Raw genomic sequence first — 17,419 nt, 5'->3', positions numbered from 1 at the left:
AGATCCAAAATTCGCAATATTTTTTTTATTGAATTGAGACTTCTAATGTCTATCTCTGCTCAGCAGAACTTTATGGATCATATTAAAGAGAGAAAAGTTCACCACAATGACAGCAAAAAACTTCAAGATATAAAAACACCCTCATTTTATCCTTTAGTTTCTTAGGGAAACCAAACTTTGCTCACAGAAACAGTCATTTTCTGCACCTTTTGTCAAGATTCTAGGCCTCAGAAACAGGATTGCTGGAAAATGTGACCATTTACAACGTGTCATATCTGCCTCCTGAATGGGTTAATCATATGCTTCATTTTTTGGTTAATTTGAACTTAAGATAAATATGGATGTAACAACAGTTTCTGCAATCAATATTAGGGGCTAAGATGAATATTGTCATTCCAGTTTCAATTTAAGTTTGATCAGCTTAGAGATTAATTATTGTACTGGTTTTTGGAATGGCAGATACTGCTGATGAACCATGTGGTTGCAGGTACAGGTGAAGGATCCCAAAGACATGGGTGAACTGGTTGGATGATATAGACTGTGGACTGCATGATGAAACCACAGTGATTCCATATCAAATTGGTGATAAATGGCATAACCACATTGCTTCTATAATATCAACTATGTTGTGTGTTGTGATCGATTTGGATTTCTTGAGTTGTCATTTTATAGGACTGTCCAGTCTCTTGATGTCAATTATAACGATTGTTACTGAGCATATTTTGTTTTAGCACACTGTTAGGTAGTGTTAATAGACCAGTGGTTGGTATGCCACTCAACACTGCCATAGTGAATGCTTGATATTGTTGGTTCTTTTTCTTAAGCTTTAGAGGTTATAAGTTAAAAAAGATATTAAGATGTTTTAATCTTTAAAGATCACAAGGTCTGTGCATATTTAAGTGAAGCTTTTGCTATCTTTGTTAATGATCTCGCATGAGCTGTGACCCAGGTTTATTCATCAAAATGATTACTTATGGTGCCAGGGGCACATGTCTTAGCCTTAAAAAATCATGTTACAACAAGTCAATCAGGAGTTGGAGAAGGGTTAGGGCACCAAAGTAAAAATTGGTTTTCATTTTCTTGTTTGGGGTTTTCTTACTGGGCCATGGCCACCAAGTAACAGGCAAAGCCATGCCCATTTGTTACTGGGATTAGCATGCAGATGTACACATTTCAATCATACTACCATGGCCGCTACCACTTCCAGCTGAAGCATGCAAAGCTTTCAGGTCTCCCAAGGATCCAAAAAGGGAATCAAGCAGAGAGTTTGGAGGCAGAAAAAAGAGAAGTGGGCAACACTCTGGTAATTGGTGTTAAACTCAAGTGTTCTGCCAGTGCAATAGCTTGGCACAGCTAATATTATCCTGGTTGCTGTATTGTTGGTTGAGACAACCTAGATAATACTGGGGCTGCGCTGGCAGTGTGGATGAATTATGTACCAAGGGCTTTGGGCAGCATTTTATCAGTGAGTAAAAATTCTCTTAGCGTTTAAATAATGTACCATTTCTTAAGAAGCTTTAACAAAATCTTCAATTTGGTATAACAGAATGCATTTAAACTTGTTGGGGTTGCTATTGAATTGATTTCATCATGAATCTTAAGGGGTTCAATGATGGGGCAAACTTTTTTGTTAGTAGAGACTTTGTGGAGAGATATGACCACCTTGGGAGCGTCCACTGCTACAAAAGTTTTTTGTATTTGAAAAGGTGCAGTATCTTTGTGAGGCCAACAGTTGTATGTATGATTCGCTTAGTTGACTTACTGCATCACATTATTGGTGTACCCATTTGAAACCAAAACTCAATGTCCATTCTTGTCATTAATTTGTTATCATTTATATCAAATTCAAATCCACAGTAATGTTTTCCAAACAAGTCATGAAGATTGTTGTGTCTTGGTTTAGCTTTTTAAACTAATTAATTCTTGCAGATAAGTTACATTATTTCCGTTAAAAATGATGAAGAGATAAGCAATAATTGTGATGGAGAAAATAGTAAGAATTGAGGAATGCTAAATACATAATATAAAAAGATTTAGGAAAAATTTTAGAAAAGTTGTTCTTAAAAAGGTTTGCTGTTTTCTTTTCTGCCACTAGAAGACAAGAAGAATGGCTTTAGGAATGGAACGAATTACCAGAATAGAACAAAAATGCCTAATCAGCACCAAATTGAGGAGAATATTTAACATCACCCAGTCAGCATTTGAAAGTGACAACATATACTATTTTGTAATAAAGCTTGCAACTCCCACAAACAATCAGTAGTTGGGGTAGAAGTTTAGTTAATCTTTCATTTATTTCCATACAATGCTCTATAAATTGTATAAATACATACCATTTTGCACTTAATGGAAAAATGGTAATTCTCATGCCTGCATATTGCTCGAATTATTGTTCCTGGAGTTTTATCATCATTCGGAATTTGTCATTCACTCAATTAAATTTTGATACTAATTACACATATCTTGCTTTTAAATGTCAATTGAGATGTTTTTTTATGTGTGTTGAGGATTGAATTGCTTTGACAAGTTTTAAAACTTTGAATTGCAGGTTGGTTAGAAGGTAGCATCATTTCTTTTTATCAAGTCCTTCATTTAATTTACAATATTATTCATGTTTATGTGTTTCAGCCTATTCAATTTGTATGTGTACTTGCACTGTTCAATCCATTTGACTGAACAACGCAACTGTGTAGCTGTCAGGATTTCTTTCAATCAATAAACTAAAAACTTTCTTATACAGGGATAACATATGGAATTGCCTTGTGATCTAGGATAAGAAAATAAAACAGATAGGCTCTTTTATTTAGTTCGTTTGCATTGCATACTCTAAATCAACCCAAAAAATATATTGTAAAAATTGTGAATAGCAAGTACATATTCTCTAGTTTTAGGTTACTTTTTATTTATAGGGAGCTACCCCTTCTAATCTAAAAAGAGGTTCTACCACACATTTGTTGTATTTTGTCTCGCACTAAAAGGTGCAAATTGAAACGATAACAATTATCTATATCATTGTTACAAGAGTCAAACTCAGCAAGCTAAATTTCAACTTGGACTTGGACTAGTCACTTAGACTAGGCAAAGACTTACGTAATTGAAAACCCATGAAATATAAAGATTTTTTTAGATTTTAAAGCTTATACTATGCACCCTCCAATAAATCAACTTTAAAAATGTAACAAGCTTATCAATTAGATGCTACTTTGATCACATAGATAAGTATACAATGATCAATAAGTACAAAAGCAGATTTGAGTTGAAGGAAACAATATTTTTAAATAGTCTCAAGCATTTTATGGATTATGATATTCATGGCATCAAAACAAAATCACCCAAAAACTATAGAATTTTATAGTTGTGGTGCCTCATTTGGGACTTTGGCCAACCTATGCCCAATAGTGATAACCAATTAAACAATTCCTTCAATGATCTCTCTTCGTTAGATTTATGCTTTGGTGTTGTTATTTGCCTCCCTTACATTCTTGTCATGTACTACCTAAATGTCTCAAAATGCAAAAATTTGTGTTAAGTATCCTACCTTATTGGAGAAATAGACTATTCCTTTCTGAGTACCTAGATGATGTTTTCTTGTTCACCTAGTCCCACATTGTTTTCTCCATCCGGCTTTTAAACTTCTACACATCGACATCCATTCTGTTATGTCCCCATGCCTATGTGCTTGCTCTTGGTTCTTTGCAAAGCTTTCAAGTCTTCCCCTACTAACATCCCTTTCATTCTTTTTTCCTATGTCACTAACCTCCACAATTCTGCACTCTCAAAACTTCCTTTCCTGAGTTGCCATTCCTTTGTAATCATATTCCCCTTCTCCCCAATCATTGCATCTATTTTCTCTACCTCCCACTACCTGGTTTGTTTTTAGTCCTGAGCCTTCGAGAAACCTTTTGATCTCATACCGCATAAGCAATATCTCCAAAGTTTGATCCTCAATGCCTGATTTTTTATCTTCTTTCGAGCCTCTAGGATTTTGCTTCTTTTCATCCCTTTTCTTTGGACCTCACTATTCAATTTCCTATTCACCTACCACTAATTTGTCCCAACTGCTAAAGTACCTTCAAATATTCTTTCCATTAGTTGCAATGCACTAGGGATTTCAAATCTTTAAACAAAGGGGAATCCACCTCCCCTAATCCATCTTCTTTGTTGCATGCTAATGTCCAAGCTTTTCCTTGTGCATTACTTTGGCTTGTTGGTACCATGCATCCTTGATCTCTTTTCTTCCAAACATGTGGCATTGGCTTTCTTTGAGCCTTAATCCCACCTCCTCTTCCTTCGATGTTTTTGGGCCAAGTGATGTGGTTTTGTTGCAACATCTAGGATTAAAGCATATTCTCTTCTTCTTCAGTTTTTGCAAAACCTGGGGAGATATATCCTTGAGGTTTTAAGATAGGACAACAATTGGAACTAGGATTTGACTACCATGCACTAATGGTAGTCAAGGACAAGCCTACTAGACCTCATGAACAACTTATATAAGCAAACATGTAAGTGCGCCAAAACACATAACTTCTAATCACCAAAGATGAATCCATTTAGAGCAAGGGTCTAAAGGTGGTAGCCCTCAATGAGATCTAGGGATTGTCCTCCTTGAAGAGGTTTGGGGGCAACACCCTTAGCAAGGATTGAGGTGAGGAATCCCCACCACTAATCCTAAACTAAATCCTTTGAGACCACACAAACCTTCATGGAACATGTCACTTTTCATAATTTTATTGATATTAAGTAAGCTTCAAGAGTCCTCCAAACTCTACAAAAAACAAGTGTCAAAGCCAAAGAGCTATAAACAACTAATAACTATGTTGGTTTTTGTTTCAATGAATTGTAAGTTTAACTTTGATTCTCTTTATTTCTTCTTTCTTGTGCTTGCAATTGAAATGTATATTTTTCCCCCTAATTTTCCACATGGCACCATGGCCGAGTTTTGCATACAAGACTCAACAAGTCCTACAAGTTTGACCCACTAGGTATCTAATTTGTTAGCTCTATATTTTGAATGCCTTCAAATTGAAAAACTTTCTGAGACATGTCTCCTTGGTTGTCTAGGCCCTACCTTATCCATCATTTATATCCATTCAATTAAGTCTTTAAATGCGCCCCCATGGTTTCTTTGTGCTCAAATGTTATGCTTTGCATTCCCTATGTCCTAGTCGTGCCCATAGTTGCAAAAATTCAACAACAAAAAAAATTAGTTGTCTAGGTCACAAATGAAAAACTCTAGGAGTTTTTGTGCACCAAAAGCAGCAATAAGTTAACTATCCAAAAACTCATCACTAATTTTTCCAAAAACACGCAATGATAATTCCTGAAAAAGTCGCAAAAATGGGCTTTTTTAAGCAAAACGTATCCAAAACTTGCCAACATTTTATATAAATCCAAATTTAAGCCAAACACGAAATTTGTTTAAGGGTTTTCATCCATTTTCAGGATGTGAAAAGAAAACACAGCAACTCAAGGCATGGTAGTGCACGAATGTAACATAGGGCATCCAATCAATTCTGTAAGAAGCATATTCATTTTAGCATAAGTGACTCGAACAATTTTAGAAAAAAAATTTATAAACAAAAACTACCAAACACCTAATTTCACTCTTATGTGATAAAATTGTGAAATGGCATGCAACATGAAGGTTTGTGTGGTTTTAAAGGCTCCTCAACCCTGCTAGGACCATTGTCCCCAAACCCCCATGAGGGGCACTGCCCCTCAACCCCATTGGGCTCTATGATGTATTAAACTTTAATTTTCATTTATATATAATGGAAATTAATTATAAATTTATATATTCTACAAATTTAGTAACATGCATTTTTTTTAAAAACATTTGAAAATTTATGTATATTAAAAAGTTCAATAAAATTGCCAAGTTATTGTGGAGTTTTTCCCCTTATTTTTGGCGAGTCCGCAAGCTTTTAAAAATTTTGGGCCTATCAAGTAATTGTAGAGTCTAAGTTTTACAACTATGGTCTAGGTAAAATTTTTGCATCCAGGTAGGTTTTAGGGTCTTCCCTAACCTTGATACCTTTTCCTTTTGTTCCCCAAATCCCCAAAACCCCACTTTGCATTGCCTACTGAAGTTTCTTTTGTTGATTTCCTTCATCATTTTCGTCACAAATCCATTTCCCTCACCCCTCACTCGCTTTCTAACTTTTTGAGCCTAGGTTTTTTCAAATTCACTCAACTTTCGATTACATTTTTTGTAATCCCAAAGTCTATACACTAGCATATGTTTCCTTTCTCAACTTTCAAAATTTTTCCTAACCTGATCCTTGAATCTCTACCTTCTTTGTGCCTTAATTTCTACCCTTCATCAAGACCTTGAACTTCATTTAATGCTTTACTCCGAAAGGATGCGACATCATGCATCCTCATCCCCTAATAGGTTTCCCTTCATTTACATCTATGGCACCAGGTATTCCTTTTCTCGATTCTCAACTATCTTCACTACCATTTGTAGGATTTTAGGCCTCTTCATCCCCTTCTCCCCAAAATGCACCAATTGCCTTGTAATCCGAAAAACCGGCTCTTGCCATCTTTTTCATCCTTTTTCTTCTCACACCTTTTTTATTTCATCTAGCTTCCTATGTTCCTTCTTCTGGTAGCAAGTATGTGAATTCCTCAATCCCCATTCCTCTTCATCCTTTTCCTTCTACAAATCCCCAAGATTCTTAATGCCACACTACCTAAAGCAAACTATCATATGATATCCCAAAACCCCAAATTTTGCAATCCTTCCATTCAACTTCCTCAAATCCACAAATCTCTTCCTCATTCAACATGCAATTTCTTTGATTCGCATCTATTGATCCTCCTTGGCATCTAGTACATGATTTCCCAAATCCCATCTATGGGGCCTCTATAATGTTTTTTTACCTCTATGCATTGTCCATGCACCAGTTTTTGTGAAGCCCCACCACTGAAACACACTATTCCACAGCCCACCTCTACAAATGACCTCGAGATGCCATCAATGACCAAAAGTGAATGTGGTGGGTGTGTAAAGCCATCCAGATCATGTTCAAACAACATTGAGCCCATCAAAGGCACAAATCCACATGCAAGCCCATGTGACAAGCTAAAAATGTGTGTGGGTGCATGAACACTATAAAAGAAACCCTAACTTGTTGGAAGCCTATAGACAAGTACCAAGCTTCTAGAAGGCTATTTTCAATTTTGGCTGCCCTTAGTCATTTAGCACTAGATTGAAGGATGATTCCATTGCAAGAAAATGAGCTAAAGCATTGATTGCCTGGATTGGCAAAAAGACCTTGCAACCCCCAATGGCTTTCCTAAATCCTTGTAATTAAAATGCTATGAATACAGGGACGCAAGATGTAAAAAATATTGATCTTTTTTTGCTTCCAAGGGCTATAAGGGTAAAAGGTTTCTTAAGGTTCAATTTCTACAAGTCCAATTTGTAGTTGGACAAAACATTTGTGTAAATCACATAAAAGATTTCAAATGTTAATTGTGTCTACGATTGAATGTCTCCATGGTAGTTTATAAATCTTCAGGGGAATCTTTCAACGCAATTGTGGGTTTCCTCTAGCCACCTTTGTGAACATGAATTTAACTAGTGTTTGATGAATATGACAGGATTCTAAATAATTGACAAGCTTTGGTGGTGGTCATTCTTTTGTTTCATATGGACTTTGCAGCATTGACATGGATTATTAAGTATGCAAAAGTGTATGATATGGCATGTCTGATTTATATGTGCATAGAAATCCAACTTCAGATGTTATTTGCAAGTGTGTCTTCTTCTTCTCAGCCTAGAACTATATGTTCCACTAGAATAGGCACCTACCTTGGAACTGAATGATCAATCACATTCCTAACAAGAAAACCTATCCTTGTCAATAGTTTAGAAGTAGATTAAGGTCCTACATGCCAATTCAATGGTATGACCCAGTGAACATTTTAAGTGAACTGTAAAAGCCATTATTTTGGAGAATTATGTCATTTATGCACTCATCTTGCACATGTGCAATAATGATGTTATCAGCTAAAAAAGAGGTTTTACACTACTAGTTAGACTTTGGCCTAGTGACAAATCTTGGGGTACAAAATACATTGGATATAGTTGTAGTTGGTTTTGTTTATTGAAAATCATATTGAGAATACCTCTAGGGACACCTCTTGGGTCTAGATGAGTCCAAAGCTCAATGTGAGTATACCTACTCACAAGAATTGGCTGATTTATGCCACTGTCTAATCATAAGTCTTACCCATTACCATTGTGGACAATTTCCGTAACCTTAACTCTTGGTGCTAGTATTTAAGATTGGTGGAGATACATGTTTGATGGCTAATAAATGGCATTGTTGTTAGGGAGCTATTGAAGATTTGAAAGATTTATCTTGTTCTAGAAATTGTATTAGCATTAAGTTGAATCTACTGCTCATCACTAGGGAACATTTTCTCTTCACAAGTGAAAAGTGGCACCTCTATTTGAATCAAACATAGAATTAAATCATAGCTGAAAGTTTGAAGATCAAAAGAAGAAGACAGTCTATAGATCCACAAGGACAGGATGATGCATTAGCTGATTCAAGAAAACAAGAAGCTACCCCGAAAGCTAAAAGTGCTAGCAACTCAACTAGACTATCCTTTCATGATCAAGAAGTAGGTACATCTAGTAGAGATTATGCATTTGTTAATTTAAAAGATCAATACCAGTACACCTCTGAAGATTCAGCTTATAGCGAAATCAAAACTCACAGGAGAATTCATAGCCCTGAGTATAATGTATGAAGAAATGGCATGCTTATTGGTAGAAGGAACAGGGATAGACCTCATCATGCAGATGACTAGAATCTTGGTATCGAAGATCATATTATGTAAAGCCAACTTGTTGGTTCACACCTAACATTCCCTACCCTTTCAAATAGAAACAAACTTGAACAAGATACTGAATTCCACGATACTAATGAGCCTACAAATTCTAATACTAATCATAGAAAAAGGATTATTGATCAATAATTAGACCTACTTTACCACCTTAGACAAAGACAGCAGGAACTTCAATAGTATATAAAATGGCAGCAAGCCCAAGTCACTAAACATGCTTAATTACAAGCCTAAGCAACCAAGCCACAAACCAAATTATGGCCATAATGTCCCAAACCAGCCATTACGAAATCAACAACATAACCAACAATTTGTCAATATGCCTAATGCAAGGCCTATATTCTGAAGACAAGCTCAAAGGTTCCTGCATGCAAGGCAGCCTTTGTGAAGAGAAAGGTACAAACAATTTGATTTCTATGAAATGCCACATCGCCCAAATGCAATTCCTAATGAGACATGAGGAATGGTACTAAGGTTACACAGTAAAAATGCAATCACAAGAGAGTAGCATCTAAAACACATTATCAATGTCACCGATGAATATGAGATTGATCATGAAAATGTAATGATGAAGTTGTTTCTGCATTCTTTGGAGAGTGCAAGAGAATGGTATAAGACCATTCCAGATAACAACATTGATTCTTGGGAGGAGTTCATGAGAGTGTTCAAATTGTAATAGGGAGATAGGATAGATCCAAATTTGCTATACATGAACTTACAGCCATCAAGAAAGGAATAAATGAAGCAGTGGACTTCAATGACAGATTCATCATAACCATGGTGAAGGTAACCTCAAATTTGCGACCTAATGAATCAATGTGTTTGGTTCTTTATTGTGGTGCTTTTGATGCAATGATAGGATACTATCTCTGTAATGTCCCCTTTTTTAGGTGACATGAGATGAGCAGGGGTTGACCTACCATTCGAGTTCCCGTAGGTCAACGACATGGTTAGGGGACTCATTCTGAGGGTCACGGAGCTTTGCAGGGGTTCTATGAGCCGTTTCGGACCTTCAGACAAGGTCTCCTATTTTTTAGGGAGAACTGGCAGTTGACTGAATGACCACCTGGGGGACCAAGGAGTAGAGCAGGATCCTTTTGAGCAGTTACAGGTGTTTGGAGAGAGCTTCCTACTTTTTAGGGAGATTCCCTACTTTTTAGGAGGTTGTGGCAGTTTCCATATTGGAGCTGACAGTGGTGGATAGAGACTCAGTGAGGATATTCAGTGTTTGGGATTTGGTGTTCTGGCAGTATAGACCAGTTTGGAGCAATTCCTTAATTTTAGGAGGCAGTTCCTACATTTGTGGAGGTTATTCCTACTATTTAGGAGGTTATGACAGTATCCAGGGTTGGGTTTCCATGAGACTATTCCTTGGTTTCAGTTCAAAAGATTTGGGTATGTTTCCTAGTTTCTAGGAGCATCCCTAGATTTTAGGGATAAGACTGCCAGTGGATCCATGATTTCCGACTTCAGTCACAGACAAGTGGTAGGTTCCATTTCAGGCTTTTGGAGTCATTTGAGCCTTCTGCAGCTATTTGGGTTATATTTTTAATATATTTAAATATTTCCTAAGTTAGCGTTTAATTAATTAAATAAGGCTATGTTTATAGCCATTTTGGAGTAATAAGGGGTTTTTGGCTTCATCTGGATGCATATGCCCATGTGTTATAGCTCGTTGGAAAGGTCTTGAACTTTTCTAAATGTTTCCCATTTGTCAGGGACCCTTTTGATGAACGGAATTCTTTTATATTAAAAAAGTGGCGTTTTCTCTATACTTGGCGACTAAAAAATGAGAAATAAGACTTTATAAGCCTAAGCACACTTTTCATACACTTTTAGGGTTCGAGCTAGAGGGAAGGAGTTATAAGGAGATGGTAACCTAATTATCAAGCATCTTTTACACATTTTCATCTTTGATTTGGAGAATTTGCTCTGGAGAGCGATTCAGCATCTGGGACGAAAACCCCAGGGTCTTGCCTGTCTGGGACGTAGCCCCCAGCACAGTGGTTATTTGGTTCTTGCATTCAGTTTTCAGTGCCTTAGAGTTGGTACGACATCTTTTTTGGAGGATTCAGTGGACAGAGTTAGGGTTCAGCATGGAGATTGGGGTTTCAAGCTTGGCATCACCTAACAGTCGTACGGCTGTACTTTGCAGCCATTTCTCTTCCCACCTGGAGCTATGTAAGAGCTTTGGACGTTTGCGGCAGCCTCCTTATTTATTACAGTATTCACTCTTCATCCAGGTTGGACTCATTGCTTATTGTAATCTTCCTGGAATTGTTTGGAATCACTATCTGGATAATTATTTGATTTAAATAATCAGAAATCTGCTTGGTACGATTCTGATTTGGCTGTGTATGAACAATTATTTCCAGTACTCTTTTCATGTACTTGTTCTTCAATTATTACTTGCTGAAAAACTATCAAAACATAAAAAGAATTCAACCTTCTGCAACTTCTGTCTATTTCTGGAAGATTATAGTAATAAACAGGAAATTCAATTAAAAATAATTAAAAGACTTACAGCAGATCAACGAAGGGATCCATCAGGGATCTTTCAGTCTCCAAGACAAGAATCCACAAACATTGAGAGAAGCTTATGCCACTAGAGTAAACATTGGAAGTAACATGAGGACATCAAAAAATGTTTTGCTTGGTCATATGACAAGCTTAAAGCATATAGAGAAGACTTGTTTCAGCATGATGCGAAACCCTTCCAATAGAAACAAAAGCTAATCAATCCAACACTAGCCCCTCAAATATATAAGGAGTTGATGAAGTTGAAGGATGAGGGTATTATTAAGCCTACCAAACACTCTAAATGGCTATTTAACCTTTGTCACATGTAGAAAGAAAAGAGAAGAGCTAAGGTTGTGTGTAGACTTCAAGAACTTTAACATTAAATCTCTCAAAGACAACTACCCACTTTTGAGTATCGACCACTTGTTGCTGAGAGTTACAAGATTAAGACTGATGTCTATGATGGATGGATTTTCCTATTATAACCAAGTGGTGATCAAGGAATCCAAGCAACATAAAATTGCATTCACCGCTCCTTGAGGCACCTATGTCTAAATCAGATGCCATTTGGATTGAAGAATGTTGGTGCTACCTTCCAAAGAGTTATAGATGTTTTTGTAGGTCTTACCACTGAAATTATGATGGTCTGCCAAGATGACCTCATGGATTACTCCAAAAATAAAAGAGTTCATTGTGGATACTTGGAGTTAATCTTCCAAAGGTGTCTAGAATATAGGATTTCTTTGAATCCCAAGAAATGTGTTTTTGGTGTGGAAAAATGTAAATTTATTGGGCGCATTGCTTCCAAAGATGGGGTGCGAATAGATCTAGAGAGAGTGAAAGAAATTGACCTCATCTCTCAGCCCAAGGCAGTTAAGGTTGTGAAATCCTTTGTTGGGAAAATAAATTTTGTTAGGAGGTTCATTCCTATATTCATCAAGAAAACTAATGTCATCTCCAAAGTTTTGAAGGACTAGTCTTTCATATGGAACAAGGAGCCATTCAATGCATTTTAGGAAATTAAAGAGGCACTTAAACAGGCACCAATTTTGGAGAGCCCTAATTATTCTAATTCTTTTTAACTTTTTCCCTTCACATCCTTCTACACAGTAATAGTTGTTCTACTACAAAGTATGCACAACCCAAAGCATATTTCAGCAAGCCCTTACAAGAGTTGAAGTAATCAATCGTGGAAAAGCATGATTATGCCTTTATTAAGGCTCTTAAGAGTTTTAGGTCTTACCCAATAGATGCAACAATTATTGCATATGTCCCATACACTAATATGAAAGAAATCTTCACTCAGTAGGAAGCCTCCAATAAGAGATGCAGATGGATCGATAAGATCCAAGAAAATGATATGGAGGTGTAAACTACAAAGTTAATTAAAGGCCCAAGCCTAGCCACGCTAATGGCAAATGCAATGAAGACCAAAAATGTAAGTTTTGACCTTGCATATAGCTTTTGTTCTTTTAAGGAGGACCCATGGTATAATGATGTTATATTTTATTTAGAAAGCATAACTTGTCCTTCTAAGTTGAAGAGAATCAACAAAGAACCTTAAAACTATAATCCCAGATGTATGTATTGATTCAAGCTGATTTGATTTTGAGAAGCCATCATGGGCTACTATTCAAATGTCTAAATCAAGAAAAATATACTAAAATAATGAATGAGTGTCACTAAGGAGCTTTCGGTGGGCACTTAATCCAACATACCACTACACAAACGATTCTCAGAGCAAGATATTGGTGGCCTACATTATTCAAAGATGTAGCCAAGGCAATGAGAAAATACGATACCTACCAAAGATTCTCACACAAGCTAACTTTGTAGGTGCCTTTCCCCTCATGTCCATAATAGTGGAAGCTCCTTTATGAATGGGCAATTGATTTTATAGGGGAGATGATGGAGAGATCAAGCAATGAGTATAAATGGGGTATAGATTATTTTACCACGTGGGTTAAAGCAATCCCCACAAGAAATGTAACGTCAAAGATGGTGGTTGATTTCTTGTTGAACAATGTGATAACTAGATTTGGTGTGCCTACAAGAATAATTGTAAAATCGGTTAATATGTTGCTTCCCATCATGAAGGCACTATTTTGGACTCAGTCCTTGATTCCATCAGAGCAACAGATCTTTGAACCTCATGGTTTCAGCACCTTTGAGGACTGGTTTCAGGTTATGGTATTGACAGGTGACATCATGGACCTCATTGATGAGGGATGGGAGGATAGTGAAGCAACCCTGCTTCGTGTCAGGAGTAATTGCGCAAATATCCTGAAGGAGTTAGTTGGTGAATGGAGACCAAATATGGGATGTGACGAGTTCAGATTGCTCTGGAAAAGCCAATTAAAGAAGGATAGAGCTCCATATACTAAAGAAGATATAACATGCGCCAGCAGGTTCCATGCTGCTATACAAGATTATAAGACTAACAAACTTGATTGGAATCAACAACTAAGGGAGGTGGACGATCGCTATGTAGATACTAGCTTTTGAATGAATACCCCACCTATGCCTCCTCTTCAAGAAATAAAGGCCCTCTACGTAAAATTTCAAGAGCATGTTTGAGCAGAGCGAGTTGCAAGCCGGGACATTTGGAAAAAGTATTTGAATGAATAAAATGAATTTTTATTGTAAAAGGGGAAAATATTTACTTTGGGATGACAAAAGTGCAGTCCACAAAGCTAGTTATTTCTCCCCAACTATCGAAGTACTCTTTTCTGTTTTTGGGCTCCGTGTTGTGCACTTTTTGGGGCAGCTTTATGGCTGGTAGTTGTTAAGTTAGTTGGGAAAGTATGCTCCATATTAACTAGGCATGGGTAGTCATGTTGTATAGATGAATGTGGACCACTTGTTTAGTTTAAATCTTGGCCATTCATCTAAGTTTTGAAACTCTATATAAAGGGGACTGGTTTTCTCCTATTTTTGGTAAGAAGTCAAGAATTGTTGCTGAAACTCTGCTAAAATATATATAGGATTAATGGAATTTCAAGTTGTATCTATTTCTTGTGAGTGCATGGTTCCCTTCTTCCATATTTAAATTTGTGTTATATATTTTGTTTACAAATAGTTTGTTTGGGTAGATATTTGATGGAAATTTTACGTTCATACCATTAAGGATTAGCTGACTGTTAATCCCCCTGTATGGCTAGTCTGAACATTTGTATGAGTATAGTTCGACTGTTAAATGCTTGTATGAATGTATGTTTTGGATTCAGTACCTATATTTAATGGTTTGAAAATCGGATTATCCCTTGAAGATTGCACCAATTTTGCCTAGTTGTGTCTAACTGGCAAAGTAGAACATGGTAACTTAAAGTTTCTGTCTATTTGCCCAAGTATGCCGTTTTAGTTAGAGTAGTTTAGTCTCTCTTCCCTACTCTTTTTCTATTTCTTCATAAATGTGAAATTAATATCTACCAAATAGCATAATGTTTAATGTAAATCTGATGAAAATAAGACTTGTACAGTCTTAGGGACGCCCTATAGAACCTTTGAAGCCAATCCTAACCATAAACGTAAGTCCCTTTGTGTTTACCAGCAAAACACATGAACCATTGAATTATCCCGCCATCAAGAACTGACAGTTTAAACCTTGAGGTCGTCTTCTTCTGATCGTCTCAGTAGCACTAGAAGCCTCCTTATGCAAGAGAGAATGTGATTATCTCAAAATTCTATTTTGTGTTGATCGAAAGAGTAGAAGTACGATTTTCACCATCAACAAGACCTTGTTCTTCGCTAGGACAAATGGACCTTGTCTTCTTCATCCTGTAAGAGTTGTCTAAGTTAGTTTCATGTAACGGCATTTGCTTGCAAATAAGTAATCGATCACCTAGGCTAAGAATTCCCAACCTTAGAATGAAAAGCTTAAAACCGTAGGTTGCATTTCTAAAACATGACCATCTTCACTTAATGATAATTGCTTTACAAGAGCTAAAAAATGATCAAAATGTATTACAACAAAGTATCCCAAGACAAAATCTTGTGAAAGTAAGATATAAGGTATTGGATCAGTCACAAGAATAGGGGTAGTCTTCCATAAAAATAACAAAATAAACCTTATGCTAGACATCGCGAACTTGCTCTTAAAGTAAACTGATTTCTGCACTTTATGAAATGATCTCTAAAAGCTGAATGTGCCTTTGATACCAGCCTATAATCCTTATCAGATCGCCGATGTAAATCTGATAACCTCCTTTCAATTCAATGTTCGCACCAATCGCCCTCACCTTCAATATCGCTTTTGACACCAATTGATGCTCTTGATGAACTGGCATTAATAACCAAATCACCAACAAGGTAGAGTCACTGATCAAAATGTAACCATCACACCCAAAGTTGTTGTCAGCAGGTTCAATGGTGTTATGTGGAGTTGATGATGAATTCGCTGGCTTTATACAAGATCACTGTGTATCAAAAATCGTTTTCAGTCACTTATTCATTGCTAAACAATGCCTTATAACCTGAGTTATTCGCTGATATCACTGTTGACAGTGATGACATACTGATCTCATTTGTTCATAATCAGAATCGCAGCCATAGGTAGATGATCTTCGTTGGGCCTGCAGAGAGCAATTTGCTGACTTTGAGCAATATCAATTTTGAATTGATCAATTGCAATGATCGATTCAAACTTACAGTCACTAAGAAGGTTGATACCTCATCGCAATTTGTTTAGCCACCTTCATTTGGTGTTATTGCAATCAAACAAGAGGGCGATTTAATCATAGGCATTCAATGTGGCATAAAGAAATGAGAATGCTACATACAAAATCGTGACATCTTTATGAATCGCCACCCACATTAGGCGCCATATATCAAATGATTGTAATCGATGCTTATGAAGGAGTTTGGATCTTGCGAAATGAACCATTAAATGAATATCACCTGGTTCAATTTAATTTTAACAAAATGCATCGATCGAACCACTTTATTGTCATTGTATATTAAATGCATTTTTGTTTAGCGTTTTCATATTGAATTTGATGCCACCATAATCAGCAAATAGCTTCGAACTTTGGACTTTAAATGAGATTGCCATTTCATCCTTTAAATAAAAGTGCCCTATTGCAAATCGCTGGTGCCTTTCCAATCTTGAACCGGGCCTCCCATTAAATGCATCGTGTGTAGTTCAAGGCTTAGCCACCTTTCCTTTCATCTTAATCGATCTTGACTTGATAAAAGATTGCTCATCTTGTAAATCATCGTGGTCAAAGACGGGGTGTTTTGGTCAAAGACAAGGTGATAAAAACAATGGCAGGGGGTGTCGAACGCAATGGCAGCCAAATTTTTTATTTTTCAAATTTTGAAGGTGCATCGCATTTGAAAGAAATCGCAAGGCTAAGTTCATACTTCCTAACCCAAAAGAAGTGCTGATGTCAATTTAGCCTCTATGCTGAAGTGGCATTATCAATGCCTTAGAAACATTTTGCTCTCTATTCTAAAGTTGGTGGGGCCCAAACAATACCATACGTACTGCCTTAAAACTCTTTAAATTTCCTCCATAGTGCCTTGTGGAGCCAGCATGCCACGGTGGTGAGGAAGGGGTAAAGGCAATGGTAATGCCGTTAAAAACATTTTCAATTTCCAGGTTTAAAGTTTGGTGGGGTCCATAGTGCCTTGTGGGGCCAGCATGCCACGGTGGTGAGGAAGGGGTAAAGGCAATGGTAATGCCTAAAAATACATTTTCAATTTCCAGGTTTAAAGTTTGGTGGGGTCCAGCAAAAGAGTTCTTAAAAAATACTTTTAACTCTCCATGTTTAAAGTCTATGGTGGGGCTCAAGTATGCTACGTGGTAGTGAGGGTGGAAGGGCTGAAGGTAAAGAGTTTAGAAAGGGGGTGCCACAGGAAGGAAGAGGTGAGGGAGGGTGTGATAAGGGGAAGCCACGGGCTAAGAAAAAAGGGATACGGTGGTTATGGAAAGGGCTGCGAGGTAAGTTGAATGCTGCGGTGGGAGTTATAAGGAGATAGCAAGGGGTTGGGTGTAGGGTGATAAGGGAGCGTGGGTAGCGGATGGGTAGGTTAAGGG

The 17,419-nt window shown here is 37.0% G+C and overlaps 1 protein-coding gene across 11 annotated transcripts in view; it reads right to left on the bottom strand.

The window, feature by feature from the left end:
- Positions 1-17,419, bottom strand: part of LOC131067563 (uncharacterized) — a 225,361-nt gene that overhangs the window by 161,200 nt on the left and 46,742 nt on the right. The window lies entirely within an intron of this gene.

Source organism: Cryptomeria japonica, chromosome 10, assembly GCF_030272615.1.
Source record: "Cryptomeria japonica chromosome 10, Sugi_1.0, whole genome shotgun sequence".
Lineage (NCBI taxonomy): Eukaryota > Viridiplantae > Streptophyta > Pinopsida > Cupressales > Cupressaceae > Cryptomeria > Cryptomeria japonica.
This window is presented reverse-complemented; position numbering and strand designations above follow the sequence as displayed.